We start from the raw sequence: 13,432 nt of genomic DNA, 5'->3' as shown, positions 1-13,432 counted from the left end.
GTGTAAAGCCCCAATCATATGAAGCATTGTAATGTTGCATACAATCAGAAGATAACTCCAAGGACTAAATGTATGTTATGTGTGTAATGATACACACCAAAAATGCATGCCAAGGAGACAAAACGCGTTCACATTATTTGTAACGCATGTACATGTAAATTAGGATTAATACATATTCACACTGTTTATGATTGTATAAATTTTAGTTAGTTAAGGGTAAGTTAAGTTGCATCAAAGTATATCTGAATATAAATAAGAAAAGTAAACTAGAGACGAGCTCGTTGCAAGCAACGATTAGGTTTTCCGTCGTAGCTGCGTCATACTTGTGACGAATTACAAAAAATTGATAGATGATCACAGAACAATATTAGATGTGTAAACACTGAGAAACAAAGTATTATATTTCTGTGACCGCGTAGATTTTACAGTGATAGAGAATTCGTCTGGATCTGCATCGGTCGTGTGCAGTACGAACCGGGTGGGGGAATGATGGCGTAAAGTGTATATGGTAAAAGGTTGGGGCGCGCTGTGGGCCGTAAGCTAAAACGAAGGGTAGGTTTGCCGTATTCCCGAAGGTCCACCAGTATACAGTTCCAGAGAAATAAACAGGCAATTGATCCAGGATTACACATTATTGGACGAGACTCAACGATGGCAACATTATAACAATTTAACAGACAGACATGTTACAAACAAGTCGGATATAGCCAGAAGTGGCCTCCGGACTCAAGACTCACGGAGAGTCGGACGTGGCCGGGGCTGGCCGCCGTATTCCAGACTGCGCATTGACAATTGTACATAACTATTGATAAGAATCTTAACAATGAGTATAAATTGCAGTTGACAGGTAATGATAAAAGTAAGCTGAGTGAAAGGTTCACAGATATAAAATAATTAAATAAACTCAATGAGTCTTTGATGTCCAAGAAATGAAAATCTGATAATTGCACAATGTTGTTTTAAGAGATTAACAGTCCTTGAGACATGACACTCTGTCTCTTTGAAATCACATATAAAGTCTGAAAAGTGTCAATCACTAAATAAAAAAAGTAACTATGTAAGAAATAAACTGTGAGAAAAAATTACGAAACAGATGTTGAATTTTACAAGTAAAGTTAAAAAAAAAAATAATTGAACAGTGCATTTTGCACGATGATACTACATGTTTATAAGCAAATACAGATCTTAACACGTTGTCTCTCGTTTAATTCACCGCATTTTGTTCACAGAGTGGGACTGTGGTTATGTCCGGTACGAAGGTAAAAAGACCATTGGCAAACGTTTTACACGCATTTTTATCGAACGCAAGCGCCAATGAATCTCTTAGTATATATGCGGAGATCCTGGAAGTTTGACAAGAGGTTTTGAAGAATAATTTTGTATTTCGAGGAGGGGGAACATGCGCGGATCAGTAAATTTTTACGGGGTGGGGGTTGAAAAGTCAGACGGTTATTTGAGTTTGCCAAAGGATGTCCGAGGCATATTTGGTAAGTTTATAATGTACACGTAATTGAAAGAAATTTCGCTGGGGGGGAGGGGGGGGTCTGGAACCCTTCCCCTTCTAGATCCGCGCACGGAGAAGACCGATGCCGGTAATTTTACTGTAATTTTAACCATTTTTATTTAATTATTCATGTTCATAATTATCAGAAAACCAATGTTACCTTTCAAAGCAGTTAAAACTTAAAACTTAAGATACGAACCATTTAGTCTCGGTGAGTATTGCGTCCGCGTACGAAAATAATGGCAATTTTCAAGAAATTCGGATGGACGATCTGTGTCCTAGGTCGTCCATCCGATTCTTTTTCTGACTAAAAGCTACAGACCTGCAGTTAGAGATTGTCAAACTCTTATTGATTATGTCAATCTGTTTGTCTCAAAGAATCATTTTTTAAATCAATAAAGTTTTACCTTAGAAAAAAAGAAAGAAATCGGGCACAATTTTCAATGTTAGCATTTTACAATTGTATGGTCTAATAAAATTTCAAGAAACAACTCTTCATTGCTTTATCCGAAATATTGCATGAAAAAAATTTACATCGCATTTTTTAAATTACAAAAGGATATTCAAAATGAACTTGGATTAACCGCTAACAAACAGGCATAAAGAGAGACTGAGAACCAATTTCTTCTCTTTTTTTTTTACATCAAAAGAAATTCAAAAATAAATCAAAATATATTTTTTCTTTGTATGCGTTAATGAAAATGTAGATCAGCAAGGGGTTCTTTTTCGTGCAAGCACCTACTTAACAGATTGTTATACGGGTCTACAACGATGACAAATATCGAAAAGGCAATGTTGTGAGTGAAGGATGAATGTATAGTTTGTTTTTTAAGTTTATTTTTAATACATGTAATTATATTTATCTGGATCGGTTATGTTTGTTAGTTTTTTGTTCATTAAAGAGGGGAATAAAGAAATGAGTAATTTCCAAGCACGTAGCATCGTTTTTGAAAGTGGGGAGGGGGGGGGCAAACTCATCCAACAAATCTTGACAAGCAAAAAAAATCAAAAAAAATTCGAATTTTCCAAAATTTTCAAAATTTCACTTATAATTTCAAGATTTTCATACCATTTTTTTTTACATGCTACCAAAATGGGGGGGGGGCAACTCCATGATAATTCAATTTTTTTATGTAAATTTTATAAAAATAGTTGCTTCGAGAAAAAGTGGGGAGAGGACATCTTTATGTCATATAACATGTGAAACTGATTTCATTCCACCCACAAGCTTGAAATAATTTAATGAAAACAATATAAATAGACGTCATAAATCCCATTTCAAACGATATATTACCACTTGATTCTGCGTGTCTTTTTAATGAATTTATAAACAGTGGCAAATTCTAAAATGTATTTTTAAAGGTAATGTTAGCTGCAAGTCTGTAGACCTTGTATGAAAAATTTCGGATGGTAGTCAATTTTTCCTGGATACAAACCGAGCGGTACATATATGCAGCTAAGGTAACTAAGAATGATTACAATAAAATACTTTGTTGAGTAATGCAAGCTTTTAAGAAAGCAATACTTATATTTGTTTAAAATATAACACCCAAATACTTCGTCTTACATTCGCTATTTGTAGAACAAGCAGAACCAGTATCAGTCTGACTGGCCTCACCATATACATTGTTGGAATTTCATTGTACACAATTTCTTTTAAAAATTAAACACTTAAAGTGTTCATCTATATGGCTTCACATAACGTACACACGTGATTCAAAATAACCCAGACGGAAAACGGTAAATAATTCAGTCATTGAGTCTACGTTTTATAGAACTTGTAAGAAATCACATTGCGGGTCTGAATGTTTGTTGATATGTCAATCTATCAATATACAGTTTGTTAATTATTTTTGATTGCTAAGGCTACAGCGTATTTGATGAACATTGAACAACATTTTTTCCATGCCACTTTTTTCCATGGAAGATAGCGAATACAAGTATAAAGCATTTATAAAATTTATTTTATTACCTCTTTAGAATTGTGTATGGAATAAATAATTTATAAGTTGCTGCTGAAGGTTGTTTGGTATTTTCATTTGTAGATGTTTTGCAAGTAAAAAACCTGAAACGCGGGGTAAGTCATAATTAATATCCCTAATAACCGTAATTTAAAATTAGCGGCTTTGGATTCAAATATTATCGTATACGAATATTAAGTTCACTTTTTAAAATCATCTCCACGATCATAATTATATTATATCCATCACAAATCAGTATTTTTTTTTTTGCTTTAAAAGAATTGTTCTATCGGGAGCAATCCCGCGTTCGTTTATATTGCTTATATTGCCAGCGTACATTTGTCATGTCAGTAATACACATTGTGCTTTTTATGACGGCCGTGTATACGTATGTATTGTAGAAAAGTTGAGTTTAATTACCATGCATTGGAACCATTTTATTAACACATCTCCCAGTATTGAAACAATTCAAAATGTCTCTGTTACAGTTACACAGTGGGGCGTTAAACGTGTACGTCCAGCTCTACAAGCACATGCACTGTCGTCTAGGCGACGGCCTGAATACAGCTAGCGACTCTCCTATCGATCGGTTACCTGAGTCTCGTAATGCATCTAAATATAGACAGGGGCACAGTTATGAAACAAACAACAAAAATAAGGTCAAAGAGGTTTATCATTATGAAATGAAAATGTACATATGTATAAAAACATTTGGGAATTTTATGTGGAATTATTTTTGCGCGCTACATGTATCAGTTAGTGCATTACAAGAAGCCCTTTCATAACTTCATAAACGTGCGCACCCCCACAAAAAATGGACCGAACTGACAACAATTGTTTCTGCAAATACTGACTATAAATTACGAAAACATGAAATTGAATACTATAGAAGGATTCAAAATTAATTTCTTTACAACTTTGCTTCAATAATGCATTAGAAATGTTTATTCCTTTTTAAGTTGTTGACAAGAAACTTTGGACGCCTCTAACTCCCTAATTATAAGGGCCAGCCCCTTTTTCTGTATACCGAATGAAAGGTCTGGGTAAGACCAAGAACTTTTAAAATACATGTTATAGCAAATTTTTATCAGGTAGAAAACTAACACGGAAAATCCGCGAATTTTTTTGATTTTTTTTCTTACCTTGGTTTCAACATCTATACCACCCCTTTTATTTGCATTTAAATAATCAATAAAATATATCTCGCACAAATTCAATGTATCAGCTTCCAAACCAGCCCATCTTTGAGACTCTGCCAGTTATCGTTAAAGCTAAACCCCCTGGACAAAAGAGGTCGTTAAATTTTACTAAAAGGGGAATAACTCAAAACCGGATAGGGATTTTCCTCAACTAAAATATGCAACGACAACATCACGCGGCATGTTATCAGTCCTGAAAATTTCAAAACAATCGGTGAACAAACGAGCGAGATATTAAGGATCAAAGTTGGCGTCTAGAAGAAAAAAAAAATAATAAGAAATTTGAAAATTTTTCAGAATAATAGTAAGGTTTTCCGCTGAGAGCGGAAAACCTTAATAAATATACCCAAATGCCTTTAAGCTCCTTATAATGGCTTTAAATACATTTACTTTATATAGCAATTTTTGCAATGTACCCATTTTTTTTTTATCAAAGCTAATCTTAATGCATGAAATTTAACGTTTAACAATTTTTTAAAAGTTAGATAGGTTTAAAGGTAAAAGATAACATAACACTGTTGGCAAGAAAAAGAGCTTTTTACAATTAGTCCTCCTTATTTTACAAAATCATAGGTTGTAAGGTTGGATTTTTTTTTACCAAACTGCTTAAAACCCTGCGTGCATCCTTGTTTCGGTTAGCGATGCCAGGAAGTGTGCAATTGTACTCACGGTTAATATGCAACATAATAACCGGATGTGCAGGTTTATATCAGAACTTGAACATCAACAACTGAAAATGAATAAATCATGATCGATTAATTAATAATAAAGATTTTAATGATAAAAATGTTGTTGAACAAAAGTACTACTAGTTAAAGGGACATGGTGACGCACAAACCCATAAATCATATTAAAAAAAATGAATTACACGTTGGGCCAATCCAAAATAATTGAGTTTTCCTTCCGCTTCATAGCCACGAAAGCGCAGGTGAATGTAAATACTACAGTGTGGCATATATCACGAGACAGAACCCCTTCATTGAAACATAATGTCTTCAAGAACTATATATTCATTAAGATGCATCCCTATAAATGCATATTTCTTACCACAGTCATCGAATAGTTTTAAGTGTGTCAATCCCCTTTCAACTTTTTTTTAGACAGAAATCGCAATCACGTGACACTAAACGGATGTCTAAAACAACTCGGTTTTTTTATATGTGCAATTTCCGGATGAGTTTTAATGACCTGTAAATTAACAGGTGATACCTTATGATTTGCGTAACCTTCCGAATGATGAAATCTCCAGTAGCACTTTTTATTTCCGTTGTAATCAAAAATTTAAACATCTCTTTTGAGTCACCCTGCCACTTTAAGATATGTATGTGGTTTTATGAATTAGGTTTTTATTTTGTAGCTACGTGCATATAAGTTATTTGTTATACATGTAACAGTATTTATATTCTCTGCATGTACAAGTACATGTTTAATAGAACAAAGTACTCAAAAAGTCGATTTTTTCTAGGTTTTAATGTTGGATACCATGTACAAAACCCTCCAAACTTTGGAATCTAATGCCAGGAAAAATGTAATTGCACTGAGGATATTTGTAAGCATATAATGGGACGCAAAAACATCCCAGGTAAGATTAAAAGAAAAAAATATCCACTGCTTTTTATAATGTAAAATATAATTGTAATGTCTCTTTTCGTCTTCTTTTTCTTAATTATCTTCATCGAAATTTTTTCCAGCCCTTACCTTAAATTCCGATTAACATTAAGACTTTAAAATATAAACATAGTTTAATAGTATTGAGAAAGCGTACAGCATATTAACCTTCACATATTTTTCATCTCATAATGAATCATATTCTAAAAGAAATATCTCGGCCATTATACGAATATTTGATTTCTGAATTCTAATAAGCTATCTGTCTATCAACTATCTAACATTGCTCCAATGATATGGAAACGATTTTAAATTCAGTTTCAGTATGTGAGGATGGCTACTTCGGACAGGACTGTATTTCACCCTGTTAATATCCAAGCTTTGGGTAAAAGTGATTGTTAGTGTTCAGTTGTTTTCTTTTATAATCATGATTTAATCATTATTCAATACTGATATTCGTTTTGATATAGTTAATATATCCGTGGGAATGTGGTTGAGGAAGTTCTGTCATCACGAAAATATAATACAAATTTGCGAAGATGTACTTTAATTTCATTTAGACACTTATGATTTGAATGGGATTTATCTTTGAGTTGTTTTGGTGAGATTACTACTTTACTATAGTCTTTAAGGTTACTTTTAAAAAGTTAAACCCCCTTTGTCATGTCTGGCGTCATTTTCTTTATAAACGAAGATCTAATTGAATTATTAATACTAATTTACATGTGAGTGCTTTAGGTTTTTAAAAAATCTTTCTTTCCTTTTTTAAAGTCTTATCGACAACTAAAATAATATTAACTTTAAGTATATCGTGCAGATTGGATTGTATAAATTTAAATTGAAGTTGCTTCTTCTTTTCTGAATTGTGTTAATTATATTCTAATTCTCTATCTCCTTTGCTAATATTTAAGTGAGCTGATTTTTTATCAATAAAGATTTCTGTACACAATCTGTTGTTTTTTTTGCCTATTATTCAGTTAAAACAATACCTTTGTTCCTTCGATACAACAACGACGTGATATGTTCCAATGAATTTCATAAAGAGCTATGTTATCGAAAAGATATATCTGATTGCAAATCTTGCGTTCTTTTTTACAGGTAAGCATTTTTCAAATTACTTTTTATAATACATGTTTATTTTGAAAACAAATGGACAACTAAATTCTTTACTAAGTAAAAGCAGTTACTATGTTTTACCTCTATCCTCAGCATGATATATCATATTTCAAAAAATCTTTAATACCCCCAAGATAACATTTAAAAGTAAAGTATAAAAAAAACCCTTCTAGATATTTAAAACAGATGAATTTATTTGAACATGGTAAAATGTCTGGTAAGATAAGAAACATCCATTAAATGAAAATCTATAGAAAGAAGAAACCCACTGAAATCAACAATAACTTTTAACTTTGTTAGTTTACCCTTCGTGGTATATACATTGGGGCGCGATTGATTAAAAACAAAAAGTTAAGCAGGACTAGTTCACAAAAGTATTGTACAATATTTTCATATACATGAGAACGAAACACGTGAAGTACTTTACTAAAACATATCAAGATTGTTTATGGGTGTCTGTAATTAAGGGGAAGTTTTACCCTTTTTTAAAAGACTTGTTTTGCATTTCATCTTTAAATGATATATAAAAATATCCGATACTGTTCGAAAAAAGTTAACACTCATTATTGATTTATTTTTTAGGTCGTAAGTTGATAACGAATTAATTTATTTCCAAATGTTTATTTGTGATAATACCGCAAATATCTTTTTCTATCATCTTTTCTGTTTTTAATGAGGCTTGTCAACATGGTCATGGTCTTTATATGCTATTGACTGATATAGTTCTACGTAGGAAAAGTTGTTGGGTGCCAGATTGGTTATCATGGAACACATTGTACAGAAACCTCTAGGTATCCGAACTTTGGTGAGCAATGTCAGGGGATTTGTAAATGTAGCAGCGATATTTTTAACCATATTACAGGATGTAATGGTAAGATTTAATATATGTTATCTTATCAAATGTATGTCTTGCAAGTCCAGAAGGTTGCCACAAAAATTGTGCACGTTGAAGGTGACATTTTTATGCCGGTGTGTAACAAAAAGTGAACAAAAAATCATTGATCAACAATGCTTGATAGACAATAGTAATTATTCTGAAAACATAAATTTTTTTTTACCAAAAACAAGAAAATGATAATAAATCTTAAAGTGTAAGTCTTTATCTAAAGAAAAACCGTAAACAGATGTATTTGAAGCAAACCCATCACATCCTCATTAGCTGTAACAACTGTAACTGAAAGGAAAATGATATTTTTGTAATTAGATTCATATAAATGAAACTGTTATATAGCATATTTCCTGAACACTCTATTATCATTTGTGTAAATATCAAAATAATGGGCATGTGATTTTTTTTAATTCGCAACATCATTGTCTGACACAAAATGATCGGAAACAGAAAGAAATCAAAATTCATGTGGTTGTTACATGTAATTGTCGCTTTGATGTGCAATGTTCGCGGTAAGTAAGTTGAAGTTTTTTGGGTTTCGTTTAGCATCTTCACACATCCAAACAATTTTTCAACTTTATAGAGTAGCAGTATTAGTGTTAGATGATCCTTGTCTTTTCTTTTTGACTTTGAGTACATTTGATCGATCCCGCTTAGATGACAAAGTTATTTTAACTATGTTATACTATGCGACATTTTTTTAATCAATTAAAGTCTTTAAAAAAAGCATCATTAATCTATCAAACAATTGCAAATACTACTGGTCATATTTAGAATGTACCAATCTCTTGAACGAAAGAACAACATTTAAATAAATGTTTAGAAAAATACTAAAATCGTTGAAAAAGTTTAAATTGTTAAAAAGAAATAGATGAAATGGTCTCTGAAATAATCCCTGAAAGTTAAGGTAGATTTGATGAGTAATTTGTGAACCGTAAATTATTATGTGGGTCATTATATTGTATATATGTATTATTTTTATTAATATTGTATCATCACAAGGACACGTTTTTGTATTTTCCAGGGTGTGAGGTTGGATATTATGGTTACAATTGTACAGACCCTTGCAGATACCCTAGCTTTGGTTATCGATGTCAGAATGTATGTAACTGTACTCAGGATATGTGTGACCACAAAACTGGATGCAGTCTACCTCAAAGTAAGATTAAAGAAACAAATATTTAAAGTAATTGTGATGTAAGAAATGTGTTATTGTTTAAATATAAAAAACATTTTCAATCATTAGTTTTGTTTAGCATTTTATTACTAAGATAACCTTTGTTATTCTTTATAGTCAGCTGTCTTGTGTTGGTTTTTGAAGCGTTTAAAGTATTCAATATTTAAAAATCGTATTACTATAACATCTTGAAATTACGTTATAGTTTGTAATGTTGGCTACTATGGTCCGGGCTGTATTTCTCCCTGTCGATATCCAGGCTACGGAAGAAAGTGCCAAATGCAGTGCTCATGTGAGCTGATTGATTGTAATCACATTCAAGGATGCCCTTTAACTACTGGTAACATTTATATATATTCTCTCTTTCTGTGTAAGTGTTTGAATTGTCATGTCAAATCAAATTAGTTCAGATAACAGATACCATACAATACATATAGATTTACTTTTATTTAATGTGCATTTTTTTTAATGATGTTACAGAAAGAACCACAGAAAGAACAACAGAAAGAACAACAGAAAAAACAACAGAAAGAACAACAGAAAAAACAACAGAAAGAACAACACCCGATGAGGGCTGGCAGGAAGGGAAACAACTCATCAACATTATCATCGTGATAGGAAACTTTGTTTTGTTTACAGTTATAGGTTTATCAATTACCTACTATTCTAGAAAATATAGATTGAAGAGGAAACAAACACGGAAACGGACAAACACAGAACTTTAATGGGATGCAAAATAAAGTCCAGCAGTATGAGAACTAAATACACAGTTTTACCGGATTTTGTTAATGTGATCCAGAATGAATGATAACATTAAAATACAGGACGGTAGCTCATGTAATGCAATTGAGAATATGAATTAATCCTTACTAAATAAACATGTTTTGGTGGAAGAAAGAATAATGTTCAATATTATCGGTTCACACTAGATGCGTTTAGTAAAATAAAGCCAGAGTAAATAACTGTCAATATATGATTTTTTAAATTTAGAAAAACTAGAACAGGGAATAAAGTAACTGGATGAAAATTTAATCTGGATTTAAAATTGTATAAACAAACAATATTTTTAAGGGAACTTGAGTAACAGTTTTCATTGTTATTCAGGTATTCAGGTACATTATATTATTTGTTATTCAAGACATGTGCGTATATTGATATTCTTAAGGGAACTTGAGTAACAGTTCTCATTGTTATTCAGGTATTCAGGTACATTATATTATTTGTTATTTAAGACATGTACGTATATTGAAAACTAATTCAAAATGAGGAATCGTTTAAAAGACATTTCATTTTAAGTATAATTCAATGTACAATCAAACAAACATCGGGGCAGAATAAAACAATCGTGTTACTTTCTTGCATTCCATGTGTGTGAAGTTAAACATATGTAGTAGAACATGTACAAGGATGAATGCTGCAATTTCTAAAAAAAAATTCTCGTCATATGTACTCAAAACCGTATGAAATAACGTTTAAAAAGCCAGTGAACTGTAGCAACGCACTTTGAAAAAAAAAATTAAAAAGTACAAATTTTAAGTCCGTTTACGTTAGAACCAAGTCAACGTATTTGAAAATCAAATAGTTTTACAGTACGCTGATATTGGATACGTCAAAAAACTTGGAAAAAAACCTAATTGTTTTGAATTTATGAACAAAATTAGTGCTGTGACAGAAGTATATTCTAAACAAATGGTTAATTGCGCCATCTTGTACAAGTACACCTATGTTCAACAAATTTAGTATCACACGGGGCGTATGATAAGGAACAGACACATGATGATCAAAAATGTTGATACACCCTTCCGTACAATTATATATATCATTTATAATCCCGGTTTCTACGATGGCAGTACGTTAAAAACACGTTATACCAAAACGTTGAAATAGTTCAGATGTAATATACACTGTAAATGTATGACAAATTCATATGAGTTTCATCGTGTAAAAAATCTGCGAACGTTGTGATAATAATGCAAAGTATGATGTAAATGACACACATTTCCAGGAACAATGAAAATGATAAATAATTGCATGATTTTATATGCAGAAGTTAAAAGATGTCATCACAATGATTACTATAGATCTGAGAGTGTATAAATAACATACTCAAAGTTGATTTTTTTAAAAAGATTTCATCCACTGGGAATTTCAAACTTTTCTATGGTGACACTGGACAGTTTTTTTTAAAATACAGTTCATTGTAGCCAAGCGATGTGTGTCTTCGGAACTCTGTAACTAGATTTTCTTCAGTTCCCATTCAACACAAATACATATACATTTAATTGACTACTTATATGGCCAATCACCATTACTAATCACAACCTGAAAAATATTCTATACACTGTTTTTTATGAAATTTTGACCCTTTCATAATTCGCCAGTTTTTCATCATTTTTTGGCTTTTATACCTCCCCCAGCTAATTCACGACAAAGGGTTGACAATACGCACCGTGAGCATGTTACACCAACGCATGTCGGAAACTGAACAATGTATTGTTTATGTCCCATCCACCTACATTTGGCGTTATTGATTTAGCCTCCCGTCTGTAACTTGCAATTTAAAAGTGTAAATTCAACACATCTGTCATAATGTCTCGCATTTTACTTCTGATTCACATGTACTTAACATTAGGGGCCTACATATTGCATACCAATTTCAACAAGAAACACCCCTTTAACTAATAATAATCATTAAAAAGATCTTTTTCACAAGAAATGAAATCTACATAATATTAATCCGTTTTGCAATAACTATATGGACAACTATTCACTTTTGTGTATAATATTTAAGAAATTCAAACGATTGATATTTAATTTTTCACACGGATGGATTATAATTACATTTATGCTTCAAATATGTAATCTTTATATATATATATATTTATATATATTTTGAAACAGTGTTTTTAAAGTTTTATATATATATATATATATATATATATATATATATATATATATATATATATATATATATATATATATATATAATAAAAAACTTTTAAAACACTGTTTCAAAATATTTCGACCGTGTTACCGGTCTTCATCAGTCGGTGTTTATTGTCTATAGCAACACAACGTAGAACATATACTATGACGTCACAATATGAATACAGTTTGGCAAGTGACGTCATACAACAATATTGCGCCAAAAACATATGAAATAAAGGTGAGAATCTATAGAAAGCACAGTGATAGCCGTAATTAGTACATAAACAAGTAATAAATGAAAAATGTATAGATAACGGGACATAAAATAAAGGAAATGTCTATACAAACCAGTAATAATGTAGTCTAAAGACAATAATGTTCCCTTTTGTTTATACCAAAAGGTATATAAGTATTTAATTTTTTCTTCCACAAATTTTCTCTGAATTTTCTGTAAGTTTCATCTTTGTACAATTTTTCGATACCTATTACAGAATAATCCTCAACTGTGTGTTCGTCAGTATAAAAATGCATTGCTACAGGGTCGTTAGTTTCTCTCCTGATCAGTGACAAATTTAAAACATGTCTTTGATATAAAGTCACCCCCGTTTCCCCAACATATACAATTTTGTTACACTTTTTACAAAACACCCCATAAACAACATTACTTGACTTGCAATCGATATGATTTTTAACTTGATACGTTTTGCCCTTAGCATCTTGAAATTGGCCAGAACAAATAATATATTTACACATAACACATTTTTTTGCACCACACGGCTCGGATAAGTGTTGTTTTTTAAAAAAGAGGTTATTATGTTTCTTATGGACCAATATGTCTTTCAAGTTTTTGTCTCTCCTGAATGCAACTATAGGTGTGTTATGAAACGCAAGTTTTAGGCGGTCGGAATTTTCGTATATATATATATATATATTATATATATATAATTTTGATGTTAATAAACCACTAAGATGACACCATCCTATAGTCAAGGGTCTTTTTTTTTACGGAAATACACATGTACAATATATAAATAGTTTTTGACAGTTGAC

At 31.5% G+C, this 13,432-nt stretch overlaps 1 non-coding gene across 2 annotated transcripts; it reads left to right on the top strand.

Moving 5' to 3' along the window:
• Positions 1–7,952: 7,952 nt before the first annotated feature.
• Positions 7,953–10,329, top strand: LOC117693119 (uncharacterized). 2 transcript variants are annotated; one of them, XR_010711500.1, is made up of 3 exons: positions 7,953–9,436; positions 9,660–9,794; positions 9,947–10,329. It is a non-coding gene; the product is annotated as an uncharacterized protein (transcript). The 2 variants fall into 2 exon arrangements; XR_010711501.1 differs by having other exon boundaries at positions 9,935–10,329.
• Positions 10,330–13,432: the final 3,103 nt, after the last annotated feature.

This window comes from Magallana gigas, chromosome 3 (assembly GCF_963853765.1).
Source record: "Magallana gigas chromosome 3, xbMagGiga1.1, whole genome shotgun sequence".
NCBI lineage: Eukaryota > Metazoa > Mollusca > Bivalvia > Ostreida > Ostreidae > Magallana > Magallana gigas.
This window is presented reverse-complemented; position numbering and strand designations above follow the sequence as displayed.